The 6,000-nt window shown below is 41.5% G+C and overlaps 1 protein-coding gene across 5 annotated transcripts in view; it reads left to right on the top strand.

Moving 5' to 3' along the window:
• The first annotated feature begins 55 nt into the window (after positions 1-55).
• FBXO9 (F-box protein 9) overlaps positions 56-6,000 on the top strand; it is a 35,749-nt gene continuing 29,804 nt past the window's right edge. For 3 of the 5 annotated variants that reach the window (XR_003094261.1, XM_025205101.1, XM_006024476.3), the window contains exon 1: positions 5,748-5,825. The gene's annotated coding sequence lies outside the window, so the exon portion shown is untranslated. Of the gene's footprint in view, positions 141-5,747; positions 5,826-6,000 lie in introns of those variants that run through there. The other 2 variants (XM_025205100.1, XM_006024475.3) reach the window with 2 other exon arrangements.

The raw sequence follows: 6,000 nt of genomic DNA, 5'->3' as shown, positions 1-6,000 counted from the left end.
CCCCCCCGGCTGTTACAACGGTAAACAATCCGGGCACTTACTTAAACTGTCCCGTCCCCCCCGGCTGTTGCGGCGCCCTCGGCCGGGGCCGGGGCCGAGCCTGAAGGAAAGAGGGGACCCACGTGCGGAGCAGCTGGACGGCAAGTAAAGGAGAGGGCAGCGCCAGGGTGACGGAGGAGGTCCAGAATTGGTGCCAGAGGCGAGGGTTTCCGAGGGTGGCAGCTTTTACTGAGCCAGTGACATGGCTGGGGGAGGGTTAGAGGAGCTTGGGATCGCGAAACGGGAGGTCCCTGCCTGGTCCATCAAAGAACGGCTTAAGCTCGTCTAGCTCGACCCCAGCTACGTCTCTGGTCCAGTAAAAGCTGTTGCCCTGGGATGTCCTCACCTCTCGCGGCACTAATGGGCCATCACCCTAAGAAATCTTTGCTTGTCTGTGGGATGGTCGTAATATTCTTGGGGCTCTGTCTAACTGGGCCCAGATCATAAAAGCTCCTTAGGTGCACAGAGCAGGTAAAAGTGTTAATTGGAGCATGCAGTAGCCAGGGAAAGGCCCATGGGGATCCTCTAAATCTGCGACCTTGTCACAGACACAACCCCTTTGGACTTGAAGACAAATAGTTCACCTAAAGTTTGCTTTCATCCCCAAATGGTCTAGTGGTTGTGGGTGATGCAAAGACTACCTTTTGCATTGGATCAGCTGAGCCTGGTGTTAACTGTATGGGGGAACCTGTATGTCAGTAACCTCAGTCTTTACTTCAGTACTGTTAAACTCTAGTTGGGAGTTGCTAGGCTGCTGTACCGTTTAAGGGAAAAAACCTGGACTTATAGCTTGCAAAACAATATCAACTTGAACTCTGAACATGAACAAGCTCTTTGGATATGACAAGTTTAAACAGAGCTTTGTAAATAAATGCATGAGTTAACCTGACCCACATGTTTTTACAAGGCATAATCCGAAACAAGTTGGCTCACGGTTACCAGGTTTCCCCACTTGGTTGTTTCTTTTGCTAGTTTTTATTGATATGGACCTGATAAACTCATTAGACATTTGTATAGATCAGTATGTGTTAAAGTGGTTCCGGGTGAAAATGCCTTTAAGCAGCATGATAACGTCCTTATTATGTTGCTAGTATAGAGACAGGAATAGAATGGATAATTTGGCAGTGAAGTTAGTAAGGGAAAGGCTAACAAGAGATAAGCTCATGTTTACCTCTGCAGAGGAGGCGAGGTTAAATAATCGGGAAAACAGTCTTGTGTGAACTCCAGAACATTGCAGAGCTTCACATTACATTGATATTTCAGTTTTAGTTTTTCAAAGTGGGAGAAGAAACGTCATATTACTGAACTGATTCTCAATCAATTCACAAGATAAACCCTGAGATTTTAAATATGAAATCATAAATTTAAAAGCATTCACCTGTTGTGGTCTTTCTGAGTTCTTTGCACCTGAAGAATTGTTCTGCAGTCAAAAAGTGGAAGCTAAGAGCTCTCATTTTCTGAGGAGCACTTTGAGACCAAAATGGTTGAGAACCACAAATTGGAGATCATTTACTAGATCACATACTATGTGCAGACACAAGTGACTGGTCAGAATTTTAGCTAAAAGACCTCTTAAACTTGCGGCTAGTCAGATGGGCTTTGCACAGGCCTGGAAGTTCAGATGGGTTAGTCTCAGGTGTTTGGACTGAGTGTGAGCTGTTCAAGGTCTTTTCCTATAAAATGGCTCAGGCAACACTGACTGACATTCTGAGAGTTCGGTGACCAGTGTAAAAACTTGGTAGCCAAGACAAAAGTTGACAATGTGAAGTAGTGTGAAAGGACAGTTGAGTAGTGGATTACTCGATTTAGATTTTACATTTGGGTATTTTTGTTCCAGAAAGCTTTCAGTGCAAAATTCTTTTAACTTCACCACCGTTATATTTTGCTGTTGTATAATTTTTAATAGGTTTAAGTGGTTTAACAAGAATGCCTCTTTTCCTGGAAATCAGTGCGCATACCCACTGTATTTACAGGCTGCGTAGGTGCTTAGATACTGTATTCATGGGGTATTCCAAGTCCAGTCCACAAGTTGCATTGACCAAGAAATAACAGTGTCTAATTAGATGTATAAAGCAGAGTTTAAGGAAAACACAAATTTCCAAGTGAAGCTTCTGACTCTGAAAGCTAGAAAAACTGTTTTAGATTATTGATTATTTCTAGATAATTTTCTTCCTGATAGCTTTTTTTAAATGTATTGAACATTGAGATTCAAAAAAATGCAATTTGAATGTCAGATCGCAAACTGAAAATGGATTGATTCAGTGTCATTTACTCTGTGGAAGCTGTGCATACTGCAGTGCAAGTTCTGAAAAATATCAGCAGTCCTGGGACACAGTCATTCAGATATAGACAAGAGCAACCTGTATGGATGACAAACCAGCCCAGCAGACCCATTGTAATCTAGGACACTAGACACACATGCTGTAGCCAAACTTTGGAGTGGCCAGTTATTAGTTGCATTCAGATACTACATTCAACATCTCCCAAAAACTAGATGATAGATCAAGATAAAGCATTAACTTGCTTCCTCCTGCGTTTTTGCAGAGCTAGATATATGGGTTGAGTCAGTGTATACTCAGCTTAAATTGGAATGGAACCCAACTTTTAGTCAAGGCCAAATCTCCTTTCTCAGGCCATCTGGCTAAACATTGATGTTTTAACGCTACAATTCTAGTAGCAACTGGACATTGATTTTAATATTTAAATTTTGATCTTGTGTATTAAAACAGCCATTTGGAAAAGTGAGTGTTAACATATTTTTGATGTATTGAAATACAGAACTGATTTAAGTAGTTGTCTATTTTTTGTACTGTATTTTTAGTACTCTTCTGAAATATTTGCTGAGACTGTTTTGTTGTTTTTTTTTTTTTTAGAGTGGGTGAGCTCTAGTAGTGGTGTGTTGTCATCGTCGTTGTTTTCCGCCCCCCTCCCCCCCCTCCCTCCTGGTTTCAGGATTATGCTTTTCACTGAACCAGATTTTCCCTCCTAATGTAAACCTAACATTCAAACTGTGGCTTTAAGGTCTTAATTTGCAATAGCTGTAACCGTCAGTAAAACTAAAGTTTCATTTTGTTCAGTCATTGTTTGCAATATATATCTTATGATTGACTCCCCGATATTAGTCTGTTTTTTGTGCTCTGTTTATAAGCATTAATTACAGTTTTGTTTTGTTTTTTAAAACAATAGCTAGATTTAATTTTTTTTTAAAGGTCCTTAAGTCTCAAGCACTTTTAGTAAAAACAGTTTGTTTGATGTGGAGGTTGCACTGTCTCATTCATTGTGTATTCTTTGGTTTATTAAAGACCCTTGCACTTAAGCTTAATAGTTAGCATGGCTTTTGGAAATGCTACAGAGATCTTCATGTTGGTACACACTTCCTATGCTGTGCTAATCAAAAGAAAACCTGTTCTTGGTTGACATATACTTACCTATTTCTGTTTTACTTGAATAGTTGTGTGTAGTTTTTGTTTTTTTAAAGGACACAAGTTACATGGTTAATTTCTGAAACTTAGTAAAGATTTAAAAATATTTGTAAACCTTATTCAGTAATATAGTGTGGGGATTCTTGTTTTCATTAGTAATAGCTCTTTAAGTTTTCAGTTTCAAGTATGTGACCATTTCTCCTCCCTTGCATTGGAGAGAGACCGAACAGAGTAAGCTAAAGAACTTTTCTTTTAAGAAGCCATGATATTGCCAGAACAAATAGCTATGTTTCCTACTATGTGCGCAAAATAAAGCAGGCAGAGAATACAGTCCCATGTCATGGTTTTTTTGGTAGTGGTCTTCTTGTTATTTAAGGTATCTCAACCGTGATCACCAGAATTTTGGGCCATGCTTTGATATTGATCAGCAATATTGTCCATCAGAATACTACCTTCTGTCACTCATAACCAGGGAACCAGGTTTTCCATTTCCCATGGAAGAACAGAGAAACCCATGGATTTCCCCTTTTTATCAGAGAAAACGCGGATTTCTCCTTTTAGCAGAGAAACCCACGGATTCCCCACATTTGCAAAGAGCTCTTCAGGCTGGTTGAGCTCCTGCAACAGGACAGGAAACCTGGCCCTGCCTGCAGGGGGAAGGGTGGGGCCTGAGGCCCTCAGTCAGCCAAGGCTCACCTGGGCTTAGCCTCACTCTTTGCTCCTGGAGCCTGTGTGTGTGGCTTGTTGGGGGCCTGGGACCCCTCTGGCAGGGTGCAGTGGGGTTGTAGGTCACAGCTAGGGGGCACTAGCAGGGCTGGGAGGAGCCAGGAGCTGGCCCCACCCCCGCCCAAGCAGGTGGCATCAGTGGAGGAGCTGGCTCTGCTGCAGCTGCCTGCTGTTGGGGGCAGGGAGCTGCAGACTTGGCTTCCTGGCCCCATAGTCCTGGCAGCTGGGGGCCCCCTCTGGCAGGGCTGGGGGGCAAGAGGCACAAATAGGGAGCGGGGGGCTGTTGTGGGGGCACTTGAGGGACACCAGCAGGGCTGGGGTGTGCTTTGGGGTACCATCGGGGGCGGGGGGAGGGCTTTTAATTTTAACAACAGATTTTGGGGGTTTTGTCAGAATTTTTTGTTTGTTTGTTTTTTTTAATCGGAGAAAACCAGGAGCCCTGCTCGTAACTTTAGAGTGCATCTTTCCCTCTTCCAGTTTGATTTCATAGTTGTAACATCACAATACCACTTGCATCTCTGCAGCCATTTATGATATGCCTAGTGGCTACAGAAAATGCAAGACAGATTCAGGTCTTAATTGTTAGCAGAATTCCTTTAGTGAACACTGCTTGCCTGCAATGTCTTAAAATGCTTCTCAATTAGTGTGACACACTAAAGCTATAGCAAATATGCCAATATTAATTTTATATTGGAATATTTCACTTGCATCATGTTTGAAATCCGATTAGGATTTTCATCCAGAATTGGAGGGATTCTTCAGATAAACTCTTTAAAAATGGGGAGAGTGGGATATTCCAGATTGCTAGCCTCAATGAAAGATGGTTGATTTACATTTCAAATTAGCAACGAAAGCTTTTGATTTTGGCTCCTCTGTTTGGGATGTAAACTTTCACAATGCAGACCAATGCACTTTGTGGGGTATTAAATTTGCAGTGCAAAGGAAAACAGTAAGTAGAAGAGAATTAGGTGGCACTTTTTACATTTCAGGGTGATGCTAAGCATTTTGCCACTGGATGCTGAACCAGTTGTTCAGGCACTGTTTTAGCTGCGTATATATAAAGGTGATTTACAACTAAGTTGCAAAGGAACACTTGGTACATTTATATGTATGGTAAAATGCACCAAGTATTCCTTTGCAACTTAGTTGTAAAGCACCTTTATAAGCAGGACTGCTGCATTGAACTTTTTAAATGAGTGAAGACAAACCAAATGTGCATTCAGTTTCCTCTAGAAAGTTATGACTAATTTTCATGAGGTATGAAGTTTACAAGCAATCTGATTTTTGTGGAGTTAAATATCTTGTTCATGATAACTATATGGCAGCTAAGTAGTCCTGACACTGGCCAGTTGAAGTCAAACACAAAAGCATTCTTTTCATTAACAGTTTAATAACAGACCTGACACAGTTGAATTACTTGTACATATCAACAGGAACATGTGGATGGGGAGGGAAATATATCTAATTTTTTTAAGTGAGATTCTGTGAAGCTGGTGCTATGTAGAAGTGTTAGAGATGCATATACAGGCTGTATATTCATGTCTTACTGTTCTCTACTAGGCAGAAGCTGAAGAAGATTGTCACTCTGATCTGGTAAGAACTGATGACAATGAAAGGCCTGGTGAAGCCAATCTTCAGGTGTGTTTCACACTACAATTTTTGCTAAAAGTACAGCTTCGCCATGACATCAGCAAGTGTACTCCTCAATCGTATCTAGTTATCTCTGCTTTACTGACATTTCATATCTGTTAGCACCTCAGGGCCACATGCACCAACATTTTTTGGGTCTTATTCATGCTTGAGAATCACCAAA

This window comes from Alligator sinensis, unplaced genomic scaffold, assembly GCF_000455745.1.
Source record: "Alligator sinensis unplaced genomic scaffold, ASM45574v1 scaffold1012_1, whole genome shotgun sequence".
Taxonomy (NCBI): domain Eukaryota; kingdom Metazoa; phylum Chordata; order Crocodylia; family Alligatoridae; genus Alligator; species Alligator sinensis.
This window is presented reverse-complemented; position numbering and strand designations above follow the sequence as displayed.